The following is a 26,563-nucleotide window of genomic DNA, read 5'->3' as shown; positions in this document are numbered from 1 at the left end:
TTACTTCTCTCTAAGAAAATTATTTGAAATCAATCATGGTGGACTCTGGCCTTCCCCCTGGCCCAGAAGCCTCACTTTTCTGTCCTTACTAGTCTAGTCCATGCCTTGCTCTGGACCAGGGTTTCCAAAACCAGGCTGTGCATCAGAGCTAGATGCTGATGTGATGCAATATTAGTCAGTGCTGCCACTTGCCTTGGGTGATGGACTGCAGCTCTTGGAGCCTCAGTTATTTCCTAGGGAGAAAAATGTGCCTTTCTCTCTGAGTTTCAGGGTCACATGTGGTGACGTGTCTGGGGCTGGCATGTAGCTCAGAACACAGTAAAAGATTACTACCATTTTTCCCATCTGAGATCCTCCTTCTCCCTTACTCCCATCCATTGTTTTTTTTTTTTTTTAAACAAACATTTATTTGACTGTACTGGGTCTTAATTGTGGCATGTGGGACCTTCAGTCTTTGTGGCAGAATATGGGACCTTTACTTGTGGCGTATGAGGTCTAGTTTCCTGACCAGGGATCAAACCTGAACCCCCTTCATTGGCAGCACAGAGTCTTAGCCACTGGACCACCAGGGAAGTCCTGTTGTTGCTTGATAAATTCTCATTTGTCTCAAATCTCCATTCACAAGCTGCCTTCTCAAGAAGACCTTCTCGGATCACTGTATCTGAAAGACACCTTCCAGTTACTCACACCACGCTTTTGGCTGTAGTGACTTCTTTATGGTGAGTGCATAGTAACTGTTTATTTCCCTACTGTCTTCTGCATCTACCACATGGGCACACTCAATATATAGCCATTGGATAAAGACATTGTAACTGTCATCACTGTGACACAGAAAGCTAAAACAGGATTCAAGTGAGTTTTGCATCCCTAGAATTTTCAAACAGAGAATGTCCACCCTCGTACAGCTTTCAGTAAACTCCCAAGTGCCACAGTTTCTGTTTCCGTGGCTATAGGACTGAACCCATGCTCATGAAACTGGGTCTACTACACATGGCCTTCTGTATGTCAGTTCTTGTTTTGTCATTAAGTCTTGTCCGACTCTTTAGTGACCCAATGGATATAGCCCACCAGACTCCTCTGTCCGTGGGATTTTCCAGGCAAGAATACTGGAGTGGGTTGCCATGTCCTCCTCCAGGGGATCTTCCTAACCCAGGGATCGAACCCGCATCTCCTGCACTGCAGGCAGATTCTTTACCACGGAGCCACCAGGACAGCCCCATGCATGTAAGTAGGATTCTGAAATTCTATTTGCACAGCCTAAGGTTCCTGCCCTCCCGGAACACTGTCTCTGAGTTTCATCCTTATGTTTTTCCCCTCTTTACCAGCTTTCCTGCTAAACACAGCTCATGTTCATTCAGCCAGTATCATGTGCCAACTCCCTGCACGATGCTTTATAGGTGTTATCTTCCAAATCATCACCATCCCCCTTTGTGATTGGATGTTGAGTTTTTGTAATTTAGAGAATTCCCAGTTATAGTTGGTTCCAATAGCATTAGGCTCTGACCCAGTGTCTGTCAACTAAAAAGATGCATAATGTGAGAGTTGCGAGTTCAGTATTATTTAGGGCAAAATGGACACCACAGCCCGGGAGACAGCACCTCAGATAGCTCCAATAAACTGCTCCAAAGAGGCAGTGGCAAAGGTCAGTATATGGGAATTTTCTGTGTGACTCAGGGAACTCAAACAGGGGCTCTGTGACTATCCAGAGGGGTGGGATGGGGAGGGAGATGGGAGGGAGGTTCAAGAGGGAGGCGACATGGGTGTGCCTATGGCTGATTCTTGTTGATATATGACAGACAACCACAAGATACTATAAAGCAACTATCCTTCAATTAAAAAAGAAATAAGAATTTGATGAGGGTGGAGTTCAACGCAATCAAGCGTTTACTTTACAAAAGTTTTTCTGCTAGTCATGGGGAGCTGATGTTACCATAAAAGGGCTTAGTGCTTTTCTAGTTATGAAGAGGTGCAAGGATTGGGATCATGAAATCAGTTCCTGGAAATACACCTGCTCCACCAGTGTCCTGGAGCAGACTGCCTCACTCTCTGCCCTGAATTCCCCTCGGTGGGTGTTGAAGGTCAGCAGCTGCAGCAGCGCAGTGTTCGGTGTCCTCAGAGGCAGACGGCAAATGCCCTTGTTGCTCAGTTGCTGGCAAATGCTCTTGGCAAGGGCCAGTTTGTAGCTGACACGTGGATCTTGAACAGGGAGAGCAGGTAGCCAGGAGAAAGCAAATACAGGCAAGAATAGAAATGCAGGGTAAATTGGCAGTGGGGATAAAGCTGATCAGACATGAGTCAAGACAGCATAAGTCGCCATCCCCAAATTGAGGAAGCTCAGCCTGCTTTAGGAAACCACGCTTCCCAGGAGCCAGGGTTGAGGACAGGTCGCCAGTCCTGACAGTGGACACACAAAGGTATCCTCCCCCAGCTCCGTGAGACATGAAGATCTCACAGCACCCTGTACAATCAGGTCCTGAAGACCTGGTCAGTCCCAGGATTGCGGTGAAATGGGGGTGCGAAAATAGATAAGGCAGACAGAGGGAATGAACAGATTGTGCCTGGGGTCAGGTGGGATGGGAGTATACACACTCAATGGTAAAGTCATCCCTGGCTACGAACCATATTTTCAAAAGCATGCTCGCCAGTGCTGTTATTTGAAAAAGGGTACAGAAACCTCTCAAATGTCAAGAGATAGGGTTTCCGCCAAGGCAACAGAATGCTGAGGACTGCAAGTAAAGATTCTTCTAACAAAAAGGTGCTAAATTCTGGAGAAGGGTTTAATTATACCTGAGGTATTTCTGACTTGGTATGTGTGCGTGGGAAGCTTTGCCTGTTTCTCTATTGCTGTTATTATCTCATGGGTCTATGGTTTAATTTTTCCCACCATGGGGCTCCTTAGTCATCTTTCCAATCCCCCAGTTCCCTCTGGGAGGCAGTTGCTGTCAAGCACTCGACTGCTAATAAAAGGTGCCCTCCCCCGAGTCTCTGACTATTAGCTATCCAATTCCTGGCCATGGCTAATCATCAGGTTTAATCATACATTAATCATTTACCAGAGTGGCATAGGGGCAAACTTGAGATATTCCTGAGGCTGAATCTATACAGCACAGATATATCTGTTAGAGAAATGTGTGGACCAAAAGCATTTTCTCCAGTGCACGTGGGAACTGAGGAAAGTGGGAAGCATGGCTGCATTTCAGGCTGCCTCATGTAATCTCTCTTGATGGATTCATTCTTCTCAGTTGCTGGCATATCTTAAATGCTGTTTTTGATATGCTCCATCTCCCAAACTCTCCGCCTGTTCTCCATTTGTTTTGCTAGCTTCTTCTGAATATTTTATAATCAAGTATGTACCAGTGCCTCTGGAGCTCCTCGGGAACTCTATCAGTCGAGTTCTTTCTCTGGGCATCAGTTCATCAAGCAGTACTGAACTCTCAGGATCAAGTTGAGTTCATATTTCCTCTGCTTAAACCCTCCAAGCTGTGCCCCATCTTATTTGCCTGAAATTTAGTGGACTGACCAAGGCCCACAAAGTTTTGGATTTTCTAGCCTCCAGCTCTCTCTCAGACTTCATCTTCTCAACAGTCCTGTTTGGTAACTCCACTCCTGCCCTTGCTGTTTCTGTTGGATTTCTGTTGAAGTATCATCAGTTATTACAATGGTAGCACCTCAAACCCCCAACACCCATGCCATGTGTTGTTAGCTCACATATTCATAGATCAGAACTACAGGTGGGCTCAACCACATTTTCAGCTTAGGCTAAAATCAGCTTGTGTGCTGGACTTCTGTCTGGGGGTTCTGGGGAAAAGTTTACTCCAGAATCAGAATTCATTCCACTTACTGGCAGAATTCAGTTCCTTGTGATTAGAGGACTGAGGTCCCAGCTTCCTTGCTGGCTGTCAAGGGAGAGCCACTCTTAGCTCCCGTAGGCCACCCAGATTCCTTGCCACATGCTTTCCTCCATCTCCAAGCCAGCAAGGGTGCCTTAGATCCTTGTCATGCTTTGAATCTCTCTGACTCCCCCTCCCGCATCCAGCCAGAGAAAACTCTCTGCTTCTGGAATATTCGTATGACTAGGTTAGGTCCACTTGGATAATCCTCAGTGAAGGCCAAATTTGTTTAGTAATTTTTTTTGATTAGTAATCTTAATGTGAGTGGCAGAATTACTTCGACATATTGGGCTGGCCATAAATTTAATTTGGCTTTTTTAGGAAGATGTTATGGAAAAACCCAAATGAACTTTTTGGCCAACCCAGTGCACAGTCATGGGAGTAATCGGGGGAGGGAGGAGAATTCTGCCTCCTACATGATTCCTCAAACATGCTGCTGTAGGTCTCACCCCAGGACCTTCGTACTTGCTGTTCCCTCTGTCTGAAACTCTTCCCCAGAGAGTCCCATGGCTGGCACAACTGACACATTATGTATTTATATGCTTATTTGATACCTGTCTTCCTTCACTGGAAGGGAGACTCAGAGTCTCCCTTAAGATGGGGGTTTGCCTACTTTATTCAGGGCTCCATCCTCAGCTCCTAAAATAACTGCTGGCTCTTAGCGGATGCTCCACACTATAAATAAACGAATGTACACATGATCTTTAGCTTTGTCAACTACTCTCCTCTTTTTCCTTCTCTCTCCAAGATGTCTCTGAATTTTAGAATTCCCATAAAAAGATCAGCAGAAATTTTTTTCCCCTCTGAATATGTGTGAGCATGAAAAGATTCAGGAACCTCTTCTCTTCCACCTGATTTACATAAGCACAGAGTTTAAAGAGGAAGGCGCCTTTATTTCTCTTTACCAGCTTTTTAAAAATTTTAAACCTTTTATACATCTGTGTCTTCTTTATCTGGCACCATTCCCATGCATTCCTATCTTTATGACCCAGGTGGGGGTTGGAAATACCTTGGTGATCTTTGATTATAGCTTCACATTCAATGAGAAACTCCCCCAGACTGGAATATTCTCCCTCTCTTTGTCAAGAACATTCCTACTTGTCAGGTCTACCAGGTTCTGTGCATTCTTCGGTACAATTCAGAGAGAGCTTGTCTTCTTTTGAACTCATTTAATATCTGAGCCAAAGGTGATAGAGGCATAATGGCTTGATTTGGTGCACTAGTTTATTTTCCAGTTTGTCATTTTTTAAATGTTTGAGCCTTCATTCAAAGGACAAGGCAGTCAAAAACCTAGATTTCTGATTTCTCTTAAAAATAGGAAGCCTAACACTGTGCTGCCATTTCCATATGACAGTAGCTGGGACTGGAGAGGAAGTTGTCCTTTAGCGGGGGTATGCCTCTAGTTTGCTGCAGTCCCCACTTCCTCCTACTATGTCACCAAATGAAACCTGAGTGTTGCTGTAATTTATCATCATGGTCGTGCTGCTATTTTTTTTTTTAAGTAAAGAAGTATTTGTCTGTTTCCTTGTTTTATCATAAGTGGGAAACTGAGTGAGTTTTTGGCTATCATTTTATCAGAATCCTCTGAATTGCTTTCTATCACCCGCCTGGGCCTGGCGGGGCTGTTGGGCTTTGAAGTTTCTTCCCAGTCTCTGTGAGGCTGGGAGCAGTTCCACCTTGTTCACTACTGTGTTCCCATAGCCTGGAGCCTAAGAGGCGATTAACTGATTTTTACAGAATGAATGAATACCTGTATCTGAAATCTGTGCAACTCACATAGCACTAGTAACCCCGGATTTTACTGTTGTCTTTTTATGTTTGGATATCCTTCTACAAAATCTGCCAGTGTTTCTCCTCCAACTATTTGCTTTAAAGCCAGAAATTCTGTGTTCACTTCCTATTGCTATTGTAGCAAATTACCAGAAACTTGGAGTCTTAAAACAACAGAAATGTATTCTCTCACAGTTTTTTAAAGACAAAAGTTAGAGATCAAGGTGTTGGCAGGGTCACGTTCTCTCCAATAGTTGTTGGAAAGGATTCTTCTTGGCCTCATTCAGCTTTGGTGATTCCAAGCATTCTTTGGTTTGTCTCAGTATCACTCCAGCTCCTGCCTGTGTGTTCTCTTGGGCCTTCGCAGGGCCTCCTCCTTTTCTGCATCTCAGCCTTCATTTCTGTCTGTTAGAAGAATTTGTGTCATTGGATTAGGGCTCATGTGGTTAATCCAGGATGATTTTGCCTTGAGATCCTTCACTTAATCTCAAAGACCCTTCTCCCAAATAAGCACGTTCCCAGGTTCTAGGCAGACATATATTTTGGGGGCCACTATTAAGTTCTCTACAAAAATCTCATGGTAATTTCTTTCTTTTTTTTTTAGTTTTCTGACAGTTAATTTTTTTTTTTAATTTATCTATTTATTTTTGTTGCTGTGGAAGGGCTTTGTCTAGTGGGGAAGTGAGCGGGGGCTACTCATTGCTGTGTGTGTGGGCTTCTCATAGGAGTGGCATCTGTTCTTGCAGAGCACGGGCTCCAGAATGCAGGCTCAGTAGTTGCAACACATGGGCTTAGTTGCCCCGCAGCACGTGGGATCTTCCTGGACCAGGGATCGAACCTTTGTCCCCTATGTTGACGGATGGATCCTTAACCACTGGACCACCAAGGAAGTCTGATAATTTCTCTTCTTTACTTGAAAAAGTTTGAGAGCTTGCTATTTCTAAGGCTCTTTGCTGGGCACTGCATGGGCAGAGATCCTGATCAAGCAATCAGGATCCTCCCCTCTGGGAAGGAGAATAAGGAATAAATACAGGGAACTATTGTATCATGACATTCATGGAATATATTCTCAAGAGCATACAAAGCACTGTGGGATCTCAAAGGAGAAAGATATCAGGGAATCAGGGATACTGTTGAAAGATGCAGGATTCAGCTGCAGGAGGAGTAGAATCTTGAAAGATAGGAGAATATTTCCACTAGGGTAAAAAGTGAGAAGCCCATAGTTGGAGAAATATCACATAGAACAATGACTTATTTTGATGAAACGTCAGCTACGTGTCCCTGAATATCTGTTGTATATGGTAGTTGCTCAAGAAACATTCATTGATCATGAAATGTACTCATGAAACCCCCAAGCCCTTGGTGCCATGTTAGGGGACTTTCCACATTGTTGTTGTTCAGCTGCTAAGTTGTGTCTGACTTTTTGTGACTCTATGAACTGCAGCACACCAGGCTTCCCTGTCCTTCACAATCTCCTGGAGTTTGCTCAAATTCATGTCCATTGAGTCAGTGATCCCACATTCATCAATTTATAGTTTTCTGAAAAACCAAAGTTCATGATAGACAGGAAATACAACCAGTAAATTAATGACACTGACATAACGCCTCTGGAGACAGTATTTGCTGCCACAGCCCAGGGCGGGGGACGGGGTGCTGGGATTGGTTCTTTAACCTTGCAGGTTAGCCACAGGGCCCTCTGGTGTTCATATTTTAAATCTGATCATGTGGGCTGCTAATCACATACTGATTCACTCGGAACCCACAGTTTCTTTATCATTTCCAAATTTGATTAACGTTCCTGCCTCATTCACCCTCCTGGTGGTGAGGCATAATGCCTTGAATTACACCCACCAGTGGGTTGCAGGCAGTGGAGAAAATTTCTTTTCCGATAATGAGGAGCTTGAAGGAAATTTCCTGAGAAAGCTAAATGATCATATCACAAAGGCTGTGCTGCCCTGGAGGTGAGTATAAGGAGAAGATGACTGCTTCCTGGGCTGGAAGGAGATGGTCAGGGGCAATGGGCAAACCATTTTCAACAGAACCAAGGAGTAGCCTATGCGAGAAAAAATATTTGTAGTAGATGCTGCCTGACCGTGTTGAAAGTAGTGATTCCGACCCATAGTGTGTTTGCTGACACAAATTTAACTTTATTTAAATCTTGGTTAAGTGCAGCTTCATTGTTTATTTGCAGACTTTCAGAATATAGACGTTTTAATAAGTTTTGGACTCAGTGACTTCATGGAGTACTAAATGATGGGCTCCTTTCATTGAATTCGGTGATACAAGCTCTGCCTGCAGATGTTCACATGTGGAGTCTGACAGCCTCCGGGCGCTTTGGTACCCAGAAGGGCATCTCATCCAGCTAACATCAATCCTTGAATCCATCTCATTCCCTTGCCTGCATCCTCTGGCCTGGCAGCTGACAAGTTTCTATTTGGGCCCGCTAGTGATGGGACACTTTCTAAGAGGAAGGAACAATTTGTTACATGGCGTTTGTTTTCCCTTTATTTGATCTCCAACAGCATACATTTAAAATACTTCAAAATCAAGTCACAGATGTAGAAAACAAATTTATGTTTACCAAAAGGGAAGAAGGCAGGAGGGATAAATTGGGAGCTTGGGATTGATATATACACACTGCTATATGTAAAATAGATAATTAATAAGATCATAGTGTATAGCACAGGGGACTCTATACTCAATTACTCGGTACTGAGCTATATGGGAAAAGAATCTAAAAAGAGTGGGCATGTGTATGTGTATAGCTCTGATTTACTTTGTTGTACAACAGAAACTAGCACAACATTGTAAATCAACTATACTCCAATAAAAATTAATTAAAAATACTTAACCCATTTTTTAAACAAAGAATTAATATACACACATTAGCATCTCGGTATGAAAAGAACACATTGTAAGACATTCTTTCTTTTGCCTCCTATCCTCAATCACTCTTTCTAGTGTATTTCATTTTTATTTTCAGAAGTATTCTTACTTAGGCAAAGCTTTTGTGAATGTGTGTGTATGCACAGTCTTCTCACCTCCCATGCCCGAGTTTTTTCTTCAGCACTAATGGGATTATACAATTCACAGGGCTCTGTACTTTGCTTTTTTTAAAAAAAATACTGTTTCTTGGAGATTATCTTAGATTAGCATATCTAATTCTATTGTGTTCATTTTTTCCATCTGTGTAGTATTCCACTGTGTAGCTTATTTTATTGTTTATAACTAGTTCCCTATGAATGGCATTTAAGGGTTACTTGGGTTTTTTAAAAATCCCAGATATTTTTGACTGCCTCTTTTTGTTTTCATACATATTCTTGGGTCTGTTCCCAAACTCATCCCCAGTCCCACTCTTTATAACAGGTATTCATCCTTCCACCAGGGTAACCTCCTTGGAGCAGCCTTCCCAATTTCCTCTTCTTTAGAGACCATCGTGCATACAATTCTGTGACAGCACTCAGCACAGTTTAGCTTTGCCTGGGATGTGTGTGTGTGAGTGTGACCTTCTATCGGGCCAGGCTCTGCCTCTTAACTCAAGGGCTAGTACTGTCCTGGGTCTCTTTTGTTTCTTCTATACAAGGAGGTGAATCAGCCATGTGTACACATATATCCCTTCCCTTCTGGACCTCCCTCCCACCCCCATCCCTCTCCTCCAGGTCGTCACAGAGCATCAGGCTGAGCTCCAAGTTCTGTACAACATGCTCTCAGTAGCTATCTGTTTGACATATGGCAGTATATATATGTCAATCCCGGTCTCCCAGTTCATCCCATCCTCTCCTTCCCCTCCTGTGTTCACATGTCCATTCTCTACGTCCAAGTCTTTATGTCTGCTGCCCTGCAAATAGGTTCATCTGTACTTTACGTCCAAGTCTCTATGTCTGCCCTGCAAATAGGTTCATCTGTACTTTTTTTTTTTTTAACATTCCACATACACTCTGTTGAGAAAGTAAATTGATACAGCCACTATGGAGAACAGTATGACAATATGGAGATTCCTTAAAAAATGAAAAATAGAGCTACCTTATGACCCAGCCATCCCACTACTGGGTATATACCCTGAGAAGACTGTAATTTGTAAACCTGTTTCAGACACCGTAGTTAAGTGGTGTCCATGCCTGGCTCTGCCTCAGGAGAACTTACGAAGATGCCGGGACCCTTCCTGGAGAGAATATTGCAGTAGTCCAGGGTTAGGGGTCAGCTGTCTATATTTGGACGAGGCCCCTCTGGGTGACTCTGAGATGCCAGGCTGGAGAAACTCTATGCTTTTTGGACAAATACATGAAGTGCAGGGAAGTGTTTTGACCCTCAAGGAGTTCACGGTTTAGTTGGAAAACAGAGAAGATGGTTAGAAAGTGAAAATTCAGTACAGATAGAAATCCCTGCTAATCCATACACTGTGAGGCGTCATGCAGGTGGGTCGATAGAAAAGACATCACAGGAAAGGAAGCTTGAGCTTGCCTGGGAGGATGGGTACCGGTTAGTCTTTGTACAGACTCTTTTGTAAGCTTTTTAAGGAAGTCAGTGAAGTGTAGGGACCAAGAACACGGGCTTTGGAGCTCGAAGCTTTGCTTGAAGTTGTGTGACCTCACTTCTGCTTGTGTGATCTCAGGCGGATAAACACACACATTGAGGCCACAGTTTCCACACCTGTTACATTGCAACAGCAAGGGTTCTCACCTCAGAAGTTTGCTGTGAAAAATCAAAAGGGATTCATTTTTGCAATAATGTTGGTGTGTCTAAGTCCTTGATACGGTGATCTTTTAAGAATAGCTTAAGCTCAGATCCGGGTTTCAAGCCTCAGCCTTTTTCTCCGGGAAGCCCAACAAGGCTTACAGGGACTAGAATCCAGGGAGAAAAGGAGATGGGGGCCCTGCCAGACGGAGGGGCTGATGTGCGTTGTGGACTCCAGTGAATCTTCTGCTGTGAGACTCAGCCATGACCTACCGCCGGTTTATTGTGTTTTTATTTTAATTAAAAAAATATTTTGGCCATGCCACTTGCTGTGTGAAATTCTAGTTCCATGACCAGGGATTGAACACACACCCTCTGCACTGGAAGCACAGTCTTAACCACTAGACCGCTTAGGGTAGTCCCCAACCACTGGTCTAAACTGCAGGTTGAAGGAGACCCCTTAGCCCTCTCTGTTTGGGTTTGTTTACTGAGTGGGCAGTGCATGGTGCTCCGCAAGCTGGCAAGAAGCTGACATTAGTGCAACCAAGGGATGGCATGACATTTCCACCAAATCCTATTAAAATTTTTTTTTAAAAGAAATAGAATGTGGATGAAAGTTACTTTCCTTCTGAATCTTCCTTGAGCCACAGTTTATCACCTAATTTGGGATGAAGCTTTAAGACTGTGGAAACCAGTCTTTTCTCATACTCTGCTTCAGCAGTGGAGGCACCACCAGCTAGCAGGAACCTGGATGGTCCACTCTGCCTCCTTTTGCTCCGTATCTCTCCCCAGCCAATAGCAAAGCACTTCTCAGAAAAGGATCTGAGAGCTGTCTTGTTGATCAGCTTCACTGTTATAAAAATTTTTAAATTAAATGTATTTATTTTTAATCGAAGGATAATTGCTTTACTATATTGTGTTGGTTTCTGCCAAACGCCAACATGAATCAGCCATAGGTATACGTGTGTCCCCTCCCTCTTGATCTCCCTCCTATCTCCCTCCGCATTCCACCTCTCCAGGTTGTTACAGAGTCCCGGTTTGAGTTCCCTGAGTCAGAAAGCACATTTTTATCTTTCGGTCATGCCATGCGGCACGTAGGATCTTACTTCCTTGACCAGTGATCAAACCCACATGCCCTTCAGTGGAAGTGTAGAATTTTAACCCTTGGATCATCAGGGAAGTTCCGAGGGGCACTCTTGATACATGTTGAACTCAAAACTCATGGTTTCGGTGGCTGGACAGAGGTTAATTGGTGTAGAAAGATGAGAGGAAGGAAAGAAAGCAAAGAAGTTTTTTTTTTTTTTTTGAAAAGGAAGGAAAAGATGAAGGGTGAAAGAAAAAAAAGTTGAGGAAAGTAAAAAGGAAAGTAAAGAACACAAGAAAGGAAGAAAGGAGAGAAGAGAGACATTGGAGGCTTCTCAGCATATCTTACTTAGATGTTGATTAAGGCAAGAACTGTCTGGTTCCACTGACAGCAGGCGTGTCACCACGCACTCCAACCTTTCTTTAATGAACAAAGCATCATTTGTTCCCAGGTCTGCTGGTATCAATCAATAAGGTTGTTTCTCTTACCAAGCCACTCCAGGTGATACTCAAAGATGTACAACAGTGCTAACTAGTCAGAACAACTACTATTTTTGAGCTTTAATGAGGTACCAGACAAGAAATGCAGTTAATTTCTACCTAATGATCTGATGCTGTCCTTAGAGACATAAGCTGTGTTGTATTGTTTTTATTGAACTAGGCTGTCAGTATTGTCTGACCGTGTCTAGCAAAAAGCCACTGATTGGATTCTAGGGCTGCAGAAAGACATGGCTACACAGTCATTTTATGGCACTCAATTTCCAAACTGTGGAGTGAGAATAGGAAAGAGCTATTTATTTTTAAAGAGAAATCCAATTGGGTGAGGCCAATTTATGGAGCTTGGATGTGAGCAATAAGGATGTGAGCATGTTATAGGTTTCTTACATAGTTGTCTAGAGAAAACCCTCAATCACTTTTCTGAGTAGGGCCCATTGTGGAAAACTGCTGATACGTACTGTAATTTCTTTAATGCCATCAGCTGTGGTGGTGGTGTAGTCTCTAAGTCGTGTCTGACTCTCGTGGACTGTAGCCCACCAGGCTCCTCTCTCCATGGGATTTCCCAGGCAAGAATACTGGAGTGGGTTGCTATTTCCTTCTCCAGGGGATCTTCCTGACCCAGGAATCAAACCCACGTCTCCTGCATCGTAGGCGAACTCTTTACCACTGAGCCACCAGAGGAGCCCCAGTTATGCTGGGCATTAAGATACTTTTCAATTGTTCATATACAATAAAACATACTAGATAACTCCAGATGAATGAACTTTTGAACAACTCTAATTTTTGGAAGAAGGAATGCAGGATGTCATATAGGCTTCTACTCATCATTATATGTGCAAACATTACTAATTGATCATGGCACATTGCCCATTATGTCCAGGTCTGATTTTAACATTCCTCTCAATCCAGCAGTTCAAGCAGAACTCCTATTTGACTGAAGTTGTCACGTGAGGTGAAGCCTTTTGCCATCCTTGAGGCAGATCATAAGAAAAAAATTATCTTTTTTTTCCCTCCTTACTGGAATTTTTTTGTTTGTTTTTGTTTTTAACCTTCTGGAAATTCTTGAGGATAAATAGCCTGGGCTTTGTATTTCCAGCTGAATCACTAAATGGCTCATTGCTTGTTGTGCCACTTTGAAAAGTGGGCCATTTTAGAAGTTCCACTGGAGAATTTGAAAGAATTGCTGAGGCAAGTCTTTGTTTGATGGTTTGAGCTTTTTACTCCATGCCAGACATGGATGGGTGCCAATTCCTGGAACAGATGGAAAATTGCATATTTCAGGAGAGAGAGTAAATGGGTTGTACCATGTGAGAATTCAGTCTTTTAGGGGAAGAATGTTTTCTCTGATGGCAAGTAAGCATCAAGGGACCCTAAAGGCTCTGGTTGATGTACTTGCTTTCTTCCTTTTCTGTATCTTGAGCAAAGGCTGGCAATGAACCACCCAGAACAGGGTAAGTGATAGAAAGGAATACTCAGGCTATAGATTTCAAACTTGAGACGTGAAACAGTTTCATTAAAAATGCATTCCTTGCAGGATGAAAACACACAGCCCTTTTCTTTGGTTGATGTTTGATTATTAGCATCTTCGGGATTACTTGAATTTGTTTTGTGACTGACATGACACAAAAGGCATCAGAACTTTTTGAACCAAGGAAGCAATTTCAAAATTCAATAATGCAGGAAAAGGAAAACCAATAGGCCTTGTCTGTTAGTATACAAGGGCGCTAGAAATATACAACTGCAATTTCATGACTGGCCTGTGCTATAATTTACCCCTGGTGGTTCCTTCATTGAAATTTTAATTCTTGACCCTCTACGTTTGGCCAGAAATGTTCTATAGGTGAAAACCATGGCACAGTCTCTTTTCATAATCGCTTCTGTGATGTAGCTGAGTGGGAGCAAAGACTCTAGAGTGCTGGAATCCTGGCTTGAGTCTTGGCTGTGCAAAGTTGAGCAGGTTATAAAACTTCTCTGACCCTTAGAAATCTTCTATAACTGGAGTAGTCATACTCGGATTAGAGTGGTTAGAAGGAGAGCTGAGTGAGGGCATGTGGAGTGCCCAGCACAGAACCTGAGACACTGAAAAGGTACAGTGATTTTACTATTTTTTATGGCTTTGAATGGCAGTGTTCTTTCTGGGTTATGCAGTGTTTAGAAAAAAAATGATCTTGGGATTGTGGAATGGAAAAGCTTCCCAAATCACTCTCCTGTGTTTAGACTTTAAGCTCCTGCCTATAGCACTTTTTCACACTCCCTGTAGTCAATAACAAAAATGGACCAATTCTTCCCCCCCTTGGTATCCACGGCCTTTGCCATGTGACTTCAAAGCTCCTCCTGAAGTCACCATCCTCCTTGGATGGCACTGTGGTGTAGGGACTTGAATCCCCAAACCCTGACTTAAGAGGAGACTCCAACCCACTCACTTGGGCCTCGGGACTTACTGACGCTCAGGTTCTTTTTTCTTCATGCAGAAATAACTCAGAGTGAGACAAAGTGATAGAGCAAGAGTGAGTTAGCATAGGAGGCTTGTGAGAGACCCAAGCAGGCAGGCCAGGGAACACAGCCCACAGAACAAAGAGGGCTACATTTTTATAATCCAAGAAACAGTGAGGAGGGGAGTAAACCACCTTCTTCCTTACGTTTGGATAGATGTCAAGGTTTACATCATTAGTTCCTCCTTTAACTCTCTATGGTCTAACTGGGACTGTCATGGCACTATTTGAATCATATGTACATTAGCAAAATGATAGTAACATACACTGAAATATGGTAATTCATCTCAGGTTTCAGTATAATGTCCCATTTTACCTAGTTCCTTTCCCCTTTCACCTATATCGCTGTCTTGGCTACATGAAAAAATTGGTTCTCTTCAAGGACCATTAACCTCATGTAACAAGATTCTTATCTGTTGTCTTGTGTTTTAACTATGAAGGCTTATGGTTCAATGTGCCTGGCACTTGAATGAACCTGGTCTTCCTTCAAGTTGGTGTACGTTATTGCTAGGTTACTGGATTCTTTCCTTGAGTGATCTTTAGCTTACAACAGTCTCTCGAACTCCCTTAAAAATCCCCCTTCTCTCTTTAATCCCCTAGTGGGATTTTTAAACTATTTAATTATCCTACTTTACTCCTATCACTCCCATCACAAAGGTGTTCTATTTGCTTATCCTTTGCTTCTGGATTTATCATGTGACTTTCTTTGGCCAGTGATCTGTTAGCAGACATGGTATAAAGAAAGACTTGACAAAGCTATTGAGTGTTTCTGTTGGTTTTGAGTCATTCCACAATGAAATGAAAAGTATTCGCCACATTTCTACTAGGATTCCTTTGAAGATCAGCTCCAGTTGGCACAAGTCTCATGAAGTCCAGCATAGCACTGAACCACATCTTTCAAACCATCTCATGCCATGTCTGCAGCCTGTTCTAGGGTCCAAAGCCAAGGGCATCACCTGGAAGTGTTGCCAGGTGAACATACATGGCAGGGGTGATAGTTCATATATTGTGAAACAATGTCACGGGACAAGACAGGTGTCTTCTTTGGTGCAAAACTAGATTCTTTTCCTGGGAAAATGGTTGTATGAGCCAGTCATTCTAGCCAAGAGCATCTGACCTCCAGTCAACTCAGTCTATAATTAAGTCCAGCCAAGAATAACAAAGCTGCCTAGCTGATCACCCTGGATTCATGAACAATAGGTAATAATTGTAACGTGCCACTGAGGTTTTGTGGTTGTTTGTTATGCAGCATTATTAAAGCAATAGATTATAGCTACTCTTTTCTTATTGCTCAGAGTTCCTTGTGTTGCGATTATGGCTTATTTGTTAGGCTCTTCAGATGTACTGAGAACTCACCGAGAATAGGGACAATATCTTATTTACCTTACACCCTCAGGGTCTAGCACAGTACCTGATGGGTAATAAATATTTGTGGCCTGGAGTTCTGGCTTTAATATGACATTCCTTCACTTACTGGTGTATTTGTTTCTACATTTGTAATTTCATCACTGAATGCCTTCTATATGCCTGGCTCTGTTCTGGGGGCTAGGGGTACAAATGCTAGAGTGAGTTGCCATTCCCTTCTCGAGGGGATCTTCCCAACCCAAGGATCAAACCCCAGTCTCTTGCATGACAGGCAGATTCTTTACCATCTGAGCTACCAGGAAGCCCACAGATATGAGCAAAATTGACCTTAGAAGAATCCCATTAATTAGGAATGAGAACTGTGTCTATGAACATGCCTTCAAATGTGAATAAGTAAATGGATGAACAAAACAACCACTTACCAAATTCCTGCTCTGTGTCAGGCCTGGTGCCCTCAGAGGAGGGTGTTTAAGGTGAAGGAAATGATGGGCAAAGCGACTGGAAGACAGATGTATTAGAGAGTGAGAGTGGAATAGAAAGTATTGGGCCAGGGAGCAGTGAGAGCAGGTTTTGAAATGCAGTTCTGGAAGACTTTGCTTGATAGACCAAGGGGGTGTGGATTAGGGCTGAAAACTGGAATATTTATATGGGCTAGGCAGGTAATATAAATAAGTGAAGACCAGATGTGAGGGAAAATAGAGGGATGAGAACTAGAGCAGCTAGAACGCACATCTATCTACTGACCTTGCCCAGGTCTAGCTCAGTGCTTCCTCTTTTTTTTTTTTTTTAATTATTGTTGGAGTAGAATTGATTTGCAATGTAATTTCCACTGTATAGCAAAGTGAGTCAGTTATACGTATTCACATACCCACTGTGTTTTAGATTCTTTTCTCACGTAGGTTATTAGAGTATTGAGTAGGGTTCCCTGTGCTATGCAGCAGGTTCTCATTAGTTGTCTACTTTATACATAGTAGTGGATATATATTAATCCCGATATCCCAATTTATCCCTCCCACTCTTTCCCCCGGTAACCATAAGCTTGTTCTCTACATTTGTGACTCTGCTTCTATTTTGTAGCTAAGTTTAAACCTCTTTTTTTGAGTCCACAAATAAACAACATCATATGGTATTTGTCTTTCTCTTACTGACTTGCTTTGCTCAATATGACAATCTCTAGGTCTATCTATCTTGCTGCAGATGGCCTTATTTCGTTCTTTTTTTTTTTATAGCTGAGTATATATTTATTTATTCCATTGTATATATGTACCACATCTTCTTTATCCATTCCTCTGCTAAGGGGCGTTTACATTGCTTCCTTGTCCTGAATGTTGTAAATAACACAGCTGTAGTTCAGTGTTTCTTAACACTTTCCTGTGCTTGGGGGTATGGTTTGCCTGTGGGGCTGTAGTTTTGGGATGGGGGGAGAGGGCTGAGATTTCCTGTTTCTAACAAGCCCCCATGTTTCTGTTCTTCTCATTCACCCTCTGAGAAGGAAGAAGCTATCACGTTGATTGTTGCCGCATGACAATGAGGATCCAGGTCTGTCAGTGCATCAGGCCTTTCCAAGAAAACCCATGCCATCTCTCTTTTATGTGAAATACTTGGGTTTTTCATCATAGTACCAAATGTTTGTGAAGATTCTTATAAAACAGGCAACCTCTCTTTGACCACTTCCTGGAATTTTACACTTAGACTATTCTGAGTCGAAACACGAGGACGGAGTTGGAGTGAGAAGCAGAGTCTAGTAGTCGGTGCTGTGGTAAGTGCAATGCCCAAAGCCAAGGGAAAAACTCGGAGGCAGAAGTTCGGTTATAATGTTAACCGGAAGCGTCTGAACCGGAATGCTAGACGGAAGGCAGCGCCGCGGATCGAATGCTCACACATCCGACATGCCTGGGACCAGACCAGATCGGTGCGGCAGAACCTGGCCGAGATGGGTTTGGCTATGGACCCCAACAGGGCAGTGCCCCTTCTTAGGAGAAAGGTTAAGGCCATGGAAGTGGATGTAGAGGAGAGGCCTAAGGAGCTTGTGCGGAAGCCGCATGTGCTTAATGACCTGGAGGCAGAAGCCAGCCTTCCAGAAAAGAAAGGAAATACACTGTCGCGAGATCTCATTGACTATGTTCGCTACATGGTGGAGAACCACGGGGAGAACTATAAGGCTATGGCCCGGGACGAGAAGAATTACTATCAAGATACCCCAAAACAGATTCGGAATAAGATCAACGTGTACAAGCGTTTTTACCCAGCAGAGTGGCAAGCCTTCACTAATTCTTTGCAAAAGAATAAAATGGCGGTTGAGAGACTGGTTTATGCCTGCCCCAGGATGAGGCTTCCTCCTGGACCAGAGAAGCAAGGAGGGTGTGCATCTACACACGAGGCCGGCCAAACCCCATGGAATCAAAAGGTTACAATGCGTGTGTGTGTTCGCGCGCGCACACAGACGCGCACACAGACACACACACACAGACACACACACACACAGACACACACAATCTCTCTCACATTTCACTTTGGAGAGGATACTGTCTCCCAGAGGCTCCAATCTATATTCTTCTGGGGGCTCTGGGAAAAGCCAGAACCTGCTGTTTTCTGAGTGGGCAGTTTGTTTGAATATAGTCTGTGTACAATAAAATAGTTATTAAAAAAAAAAAAAAAAGAAACAAGAGGACATCATGCCGTGGATGCTACCAGCCTTTGGATTTTGCATTTCTTGGGTTTGCCCTTGTGGCTATATGCTCTGCATTTCTCTAAATAGATTTTAATCTTCTCAGGGACATGGATGAAATCTTCTTACTTTTCCATCTGCGAAAATATGTGGCAGGATGTTTCATACCCAGTGGGAGGTCAATGGATACCAGTAAATGAGCTAATGGAGATAAATGGTGTATTTCAGAAAGCTGGAATGGATTTTCATATATTATCAGTAGGAGTTTTCTTTTGGAGCGGGCAACCAGAAAGAGTTGCTTAATTTTATTAATCACCCTCATTTTTTAGAAAACATATTAATAGCTTCAGGAAGTCTTGGTCTACATGAATAAAAGTTTAATATACCAGGGTGGTTATGATACAACGTAATTGGGCTGTGGGGGAGGCAGGACACTGCTGTTGTGTTGAAAGCAGTTGAGTAGTTTAAAAAAAAGAAGTAAAAATTCAGTCAAAGGTCCAATATTCTTAATGATTTATGAGCCCAGTCCTGAAGGACGGAAGTGTAGTTTTTCTCATTTATGAGAATGGGATTGAAACTCCCCATGGAGGTGAACACATCTTGCTTCCAAATTCTAGTTATCTTTGGAGAGTCAACCTTGGGCAACCTTGTCAGACCATGAAGGATTACTTCTGAAAACCATCAACCTTTCACTGAAGGCGCGACACCACTTTATACATGCATGGCCTTCTAGAGGTTACTAACTACTTTATTAGCTAAACTGACACACAGCTATTCTGGTAGGACAATGGAAGATAGTGTCAAGAAAAGTATCCAAGACTCGAAAATCCACCAAAAGGAAGATGGCTTTCTTTCATAAACATTGTCTAGAAAATCCTCTAGGGATTATTTAGGTCTACAAGGGTGTGGGAGGTTTATTGACTAGGCCAGTGGCCAGAAGACTGTGTAAAGCACCAGATCATACGTATTTCAGGCTTTGCAGAACATACATCTGATCTGTTGAATATTCTTCTCCTTATCCCTCCCTCCCACCCTTCCTTTTTCTTCCTCTGTCTCTTTTACCCCTCTCCCTCTCTCCTTCATTCCTTCCTCTTGCTCTTTCTCTCTTTCTTAAAAAGTCTAAAAGCCAGGACCAAATTCATAGGCAAATTCATAGGTAAGATTGTGTATTTATTAAAGACCTGTCCACGTTGGGTACTGCAGATGTCAGCTTTGAGGGTTTTGAAGTCAAACTGTGGGCATATCTGAGGTTTGAGTTGACAGGCATTGATGGAGATGGAAACTATGGTGGGTTTACTGGTCCAGGCCAGCTGAGACATCTTTCTGGGACAAGATGTCACTTACCTGGGAGTTCTGGGTTCTCTTCTCCGGCTCCCTCCACACAGGCCTATTTTCCACACACTTTCAATTTTCTAGCTCCTCGTTTCCACTCCTGAGGTTGAAGGAGACGTGGCCCCACAGTGTGTGAGCTCTGTCTCCTTGAGGTACATTGAAGAGTCAGATGACCTCATCAGCTTAGTACAGAAGTTAACTACCTGAGGAGAGAATGCTGATTATCCAATAAAGAGGTAACACTGGTCATTTCCCCCTCCCTCCCTCCTTCTACTGAAGCTCATTTTTAGAGTCCGTAATGTGTTTTCACAGATCTGTGGTTGGGTGGTGTTGGATGCTTTGCTTCACATAGAAGGCTGCAGGATTTGATCTTTTCCTGTCTGTCATCCTCTTTGGGGAATGTTTGGGCCAGCTGGGGAATTTTCTTCCCATACTGATGGGAAGAGAACGTGCTGGCATAAGAGATCAAGCTGAACTACACATGTGCATTTCAAGTCTCTATTTCCATCACATTTACGGATGTCTTGTCACCTAAAGCAAGACACAAGGCTGAGCCCAAAGTCCAAGCGTAAAAAATATACACCCCAGCTTTAGGGATGGAAACACACAGTGTGAGTCTATGTGGGGGGTGAAGAATTGGATCCAGTCATTCAATTCACAACAGTGTGAAAACACAAAGAGAGTTATTATTTTTGCGGAAGTGGTCTTGTGTCTCATCTACACGTTGCAAGGGACCTTGTTGTGGTTGCATGAATTATTTGAGACAGAATTATCTACTTGAACAGATAGGTGTATTCATGTGTATGTGCTGCTTATACTATTGGCATAAAGTGAAGTGAAAGTGTTAATCGCTCAGCTGTATTTGACTCTTCGTGATCCCATGAACCGCAGCCTGCCAGGCTCCTCAATCCACGGGATTTCCCAAGCAAGAACACCAGAGCGGATTGCCATTTCCTTCTCCAGGGGAACTTTCCAACCCAGGGGCCGACCCCAGGTCTCCTGCATGGCAGCAGATTCTTTACTGTCTGAGCCAGCGGGAAGGGGAGCCTGCTCACTGCTCGGCAGTGACCTAAGTGGGAAGGAAATACTAGGAGAGTGGCTAGATGTGTATGTCTAGCTGATTCACTTAGCTGCAAAGCGGAAACTAACAGCATTGTAAAGCAACTATACGCCAATAGAAGATGTTTAGTTAAACATTAAAAAATAAAAGTGCACAAACCACTCTTAGTTTGCAATTTCTACAAACGCACATGGTAGGCTAGATTTGTGAACCTTTATGACAGTAAACAGCAGTTTCTCATTAGTTATCTATTTTACACATAGTATCAATAGTATATATACATCAAACCAAATCCCCCAGTTCCTCCCACCCTCCTTTCCTCCATTGATGTCCATATATTTGTTCTCTACGTCTCTCTATTTTTGTTTTGCAAATAAGATCATCTATACCATCTTTCTAGATGCCATATATATATGCATTAATATAACATATATACACTTTTAAATGGTTGAAAAACAAAAGAATACTTTATAACACATGAAAGTTATATAAAATTCAGATTTCTGTGTGCATAGATTAAGTTTTCTTTGAACATAGGTAAGCTCCTTCATTTACATGTTATCTTTGGCTGCTTTCATGCTACGGTGTCTCTGTTGAATAGTTGCAACAGAGATTATATGACCTAAAAAGTCTCAGATATTTACTATTTGGTCCTTTACAGGAAAAATGGGCTGACTCCTGTATAAATCTACAAAAGTATCGCATACATATGCAAAAATACATATGCATAGGTATGTATATATAAGTGAAACATGAGCTGGGTAGTGCTTATTATAATTCAGAGATGTAAGAGAAACTAGATATGATCTTTCAAGTATGATTATTTTAGAGATGTAGAAACAGGTACAGAGAGCTATAGTACCTTGCTGAAATGCATTATACTAGTGGCAAAACAGAAAAAAAAAAAAACCCATGTATTTCTCAATTCAAAAAAGATTTCCTCTGTAATATAGTATACCCAGCATTTTTTCCCAATGCCATTTATAAAAATGAATTAAAATCAGATGGGTTGAAGGATGACATTGTCTCTTTTCCATTTGCTACTCAATTTATTTTCATTAATATTGTGATCTTTTTTGATTAATGTGACTAATGTTCTCACATGGCTGGGAAATGTATCAATTATGGGGTTAATTAATGTTGATGTTTAAACTCAGAATGGGATACTATTAATCGAATGCATCTATATGATGAGGGTTTAATTAATAATGTTCTGAGAACTTCTTCTGATAAATTCCATTCCATGCTAATGAACTCCATGCATCACTTTATTAAGCCCTAACTGTGGCTACCATTTCCCCCTACACTACTAATCCATGTTTAATTTGTTCACATAGTTCCCAGAGTCAATAGTAAGGCCTTTATTTTTACACCGCATAATCAGGTTTAGGAATATCCACTTTCTCTAATTTGGTGCAGTGCCTGAATAATGCATGTCATAGAAGACGATGCTGAGCTAGAGAGTTGTTTAGCACGAAAAGGAAAAAAATCAAATTGGCATTAATGAAGTGTGGGAGTAATGTAAAGCTAAAAATGGTGTTTAAGAAAACAGTCATTAAGCCTTAAGTTTAAAAATGTTTGCTATAAAGTAATACTGTGATAGAAATTATTATAACTTTTAAACGACATTGGTTTCTTCTTCTGCATCCTTTAAAAAAGAAATATATGATTATTTATCATAACTTGATTTACATACAGTAAAATGTACAGATCTTAAGTATACAATTTGAGGAATTTTGAAAATTAGTTTGCTCAGGTAACCATGGCTCCAATCAAGATTGAAAATATTTTCAACACTGCAGAATATTGGCTCTTGCTTCCTTCCAAGGGATCTCCCTACCCAGATGCAACCACCTGCTGATTTTTATCATCAGAGGTTAGTTTTTCCTGTTCTTGAATTTTATATAAATGGCATCTGCAGAATATACTTGATTTATTCTGACTTCAAAGATTCAATCTTACTAAAATCAATTGATTAACTATAACTCCATTTATGACTTCTACATTATGTTCCATTAATCCATTTCTATATTTTTAAAATTACTGTGTAAGTTTCAGGTATATAACATTATGGTTCAACATCTGTATGCACTGCAGAGTGATTACCACAAATCTAGTGACCATCCATCACCATACGTTTATTTATCTTGAAGTGTAGTATAATTTTGTAGATCAAAAGTTTTCCTTGAAATTGATCCTCCAACACTCTTTCAAGATTGCTTTGGATATTCTAGTTCCTTTTATATCCGTTTGAGACTTGGCTTGTAAATTTATACAAAGGCTGTTGGAATTTTTGTAAGATGTCAGTGAGTCTTCCGTAGATTTGAAGAGATTCGGAATCCTATAAATACTGAGTTTTCCAATTCATGAGTATGGTATGTTTCTCCATTAATTTGGGTCTTCTTTAATTTCTCCCAGTAGATTTTTGTGATTTTCATTATAGAGGTCTTGAACATATTTTGTTAAATTTATTTTATGTGTGTCCTACTGCACGTGTCAGTTTTGGCAATATGTTTAGTCTCCAGTGTAATCGTTGGGTTACTCTACTCATGATTCAGATTCCCTGGAGGATTTCTGATTCATGGGTTTGGTAATATGCCCACTCATTCTTTACAAATGGGCTAAGGATCTTTTTTTTTTTTTTTTTCCATTTATTTTTATTAGTTGGAGGCTAATTACTTTACATCATTACAGTAGTTTTTGTCATACATTGAAATGAATTAGCCATGGATTTACATGTATTCCCCATCCCGGTCCCCCCTCCCACCTCCCTCTCCACCCGGTCCCTCTGGGTCTTCCCAGTGCACCAGGCCCAAGCACTTGTCTCATGCACCCAACCTGGGCTGGTGATCTGTTTCAACCTAGATAATATACATGTTTCAATGCTGTTCTCTTGAAACATCCCACCCTCGCCTTCTCCCAGAGTCCACAAGTCTGTTCTATACATCTGAGTCTCTTTTTCTGTTTTGCATATAGGGTTATCGTTACCATCTTTCTCAATTCCGTATATATGTGTTAGTATACTGTAATGGTCTTTATCTTTCTGGCTTACTTCGCTCTGTATAATGGGCTCCAGTTTCATCCATGGGCTAAGGATCTTGACTGACAGTCTTTGTAAGACTGTGTAGAAGGGGCTGAAGGGTACAAGATTCGTGGGGTACAACAGGGTCTCTGTTACCTTGAGAATGGGGAGTATGTTCTTGGTAGGCAAACACAACAAGTATCTAGTTGTTTTGCTAAGAATTTTTGCATTATCTCACTTAATCCTTCCAATATCCATATGAAGCGTATAATATTTCCATTTTACTATTATAGGCACATTTTTAAACATTTAAAAACTTTGCCTAAGATTTCTTAAAGATGTTTTACTAAGAATTATCTGCATGTAAGCAATTATTGGGACCAGTATAAGCTGTTCTGTTCATTAAAGCTGGTCTCAGAGTACTGGTACTTGGTAATACTACATAATTTATTTTTCATTTATACAAGTAAAGTAGACTAATATTATCGAGGTTTGTTTGGATTTTTTTTTGTTGTTGTTGTTGCTTACAAACTCTGGCAAGCTATCTGAATGACATATCTAGATTAGAAATTCAGGAGCTGCCCTGGAGTTTCTTCAGTGCTCACTCATGCAACCTTGAATCAGCTGGCTTCACCTCTCTGGGTCTTAGGTTTCTCATTTAAAATGAAAAAGTTAGACTAGAACAGGTATGGTAGGCAGAACTCTAAAGATATTTCCCCAAGATTCCTATCCCCTGGCTATTAAATCAAATATGAATCCACATACTGCTGTGAATGGACTTTGTAGATCAAAGTTACTAATCAGTTGAGTTTAAAATGCAAATATTTTCTTGGATTATCTATGGACCCAGTGTAGTCATGTGTGCATGCTAGGTCGCTTCAGTCACTTCTACAGGGGCCCTTAAAATAAAAAGAGGAAGGCAGAAGAGAGATGAGGCAGAAAGGGAGGTCAGAGAGATGTGAGGTTTGAGAAGAACTAGACCAGCCATTGTTAGTTTTGCAGGTGCAGGCGGAGAGCCATGAGTCAGGCCATGTGAGTACCTCTAGAAGCTGAGAAATGCCTGTAACTGACAGCTAGCAAGGAAATAAGGATCTCAGTGCTAAAACCACAGGGAACTGAATTCTTTTTTTTTTTCCACTTTTATTTATTTATTTTTTTAACTTTACAATATTGTATTGGTTTTGCCATACATTGACATGAATCTGCCATGGGTGTACATGTGTTCCCCATCCTGAATCCCCCTCCCACCTCCCTCCCCATCCCATCCCTCTGGGTCATCCCAGTGCACCAGCCCCGAGCACCCTATATCATGCATCAAACCTGGACTGGCAATTCATTTCACATATGATAATTTATATGTTTCAATGCCATTCTCCCATATCATCCCACCCTTGCCCTCTCCTACAGAGTCCAAAAGACTGTTCTATACATTTGTGTCTCTTTTGCTATCTCGCATACAGGGTTATTGTTACCATCTTTCTAAATTCCATATATATGCGTTAGTATACTGTATTGGTGTTTTTCTTTCTGGCTTACTTCACTCTGTATAATAGGCTCCAGTTTCATCCACCTCATTAGAACTGATTCAAATGCATTCTTTTTAATGGCTGAGTAATATTCCATTGTGTATATGTACCACAGCTTTCTTATCCATTCGTCTGCTGATGGACATCTAGGTTGCTTCCGTGTCCTGGCTATTATAAACAGTGTTGTGATGAACACTGGGGGTACATGTGTCTCTTTCAATTCTGGTTTCCTTGGTGTGTATGCCTAGGAGTGGGATTGCTGGGTCATGTGGCAGTTCTATTTCCAGTTTTTAAAGGAATCTCCACACTGTTCTCCATAGTGGCTGTACTAGTTTGCACTCCCACCAACAGTGTAAGAGGGTTCCCTTTTCTCCACACCCTCTCCAGCATTTATTGCTTGTAGAACTTTTGGATAGCAGCCATTCTGACTGGTGTGTAATGGTACCTCATTGTGGTTTTGATTTGCATTTCTATGATAATGAGTGATGTTGAACATATTTTCATGTGTTTGTTAGCCATCTGTATGTCTTCTTTGGAGAAATGTCTGTTTAGTTCTTTGGCCCATTTTTTGATTGGTTCATTTATTTTTCTGGAATTAAGCTGCAGAAGTTGCTTGTATATTTTTGAGATGAATTCTTTGTCTGTTGCTTCATTTGCTATTATTTTCTCCCATTCTGAGGGCTGTCTTTTCACCTTGCTTATAGTTTCCTTTGTTGTGCAGAAACTTTTAATTAGGTCCCATTTGTTTATTTTTGCTTTATTTCCAATATTCTGGGAGGGTGGGTCATAGAGGATCCTGCTGTGATTTATGTTAGAGAGTGTTTTGTCAATGTTGTCCTCTAGGAGTTTTATAGTTTCTGGTCTTATGTTTAGATCTTTAATCCATTTTGAGTTTATTTTTGTGTATGCTGTTAGAAAGTGTTCTAGTTTCATTCTTTTACAAGTGGTTGACCAGATTTCCCAGCACCACTTGTTAAAGAGATTGTCTTTTCTCTATTGTATATTCTTGCCTCCTTTGTCAAAGATAAAGTGTCCATAGGTGCGTGGATTTATCTCTGGGCTTTCTATTTTGTTCCACTGATCTATATTTCTGTCTTTGTGCCAGTACCATACTGTTTTGATGACAGTGGCTTTGTAGTAGAGACTGAAGTCAGGCAGGTTGATTCCTCCAGTAGGGAACTAA

General features: G+C 41.6%; 1 pseudogene; it reads left to right on the top strand.

Moving 5' to 3' along the window:
• Window positions 1-21,910, top strand: part of LOC110151454 (nucleolar protein 16 pseudogene) — a 37,535-nt pseudogene extending 15,625 nt beyond the window's left edge.
• The last annotated feature ends 4,653 nt before the right edge of the window (window positions 21,911-26,563 follow it).

The sequence above is a fragment of the Odocoileus virginianus genome, chromosome 26 (assembly GCF_023699985.2).
Source record: "Odocoileus virginianus isolate 20LAN1187 ecotype Illinois chromosome 26, Ovbor_1.2, whole genome shotgun sequence".
Lineage (NCBI taxonomy): Eukaryota > Metazoa > Chordata > Mammalia > Artiodactyla > Cervidae > Odocoileus > Odocoileus virginianus.
Note: the sequence above shows the minus strand (reverse complement) of the source record. Positions and strands in the feature narration are given on the sequence as shown.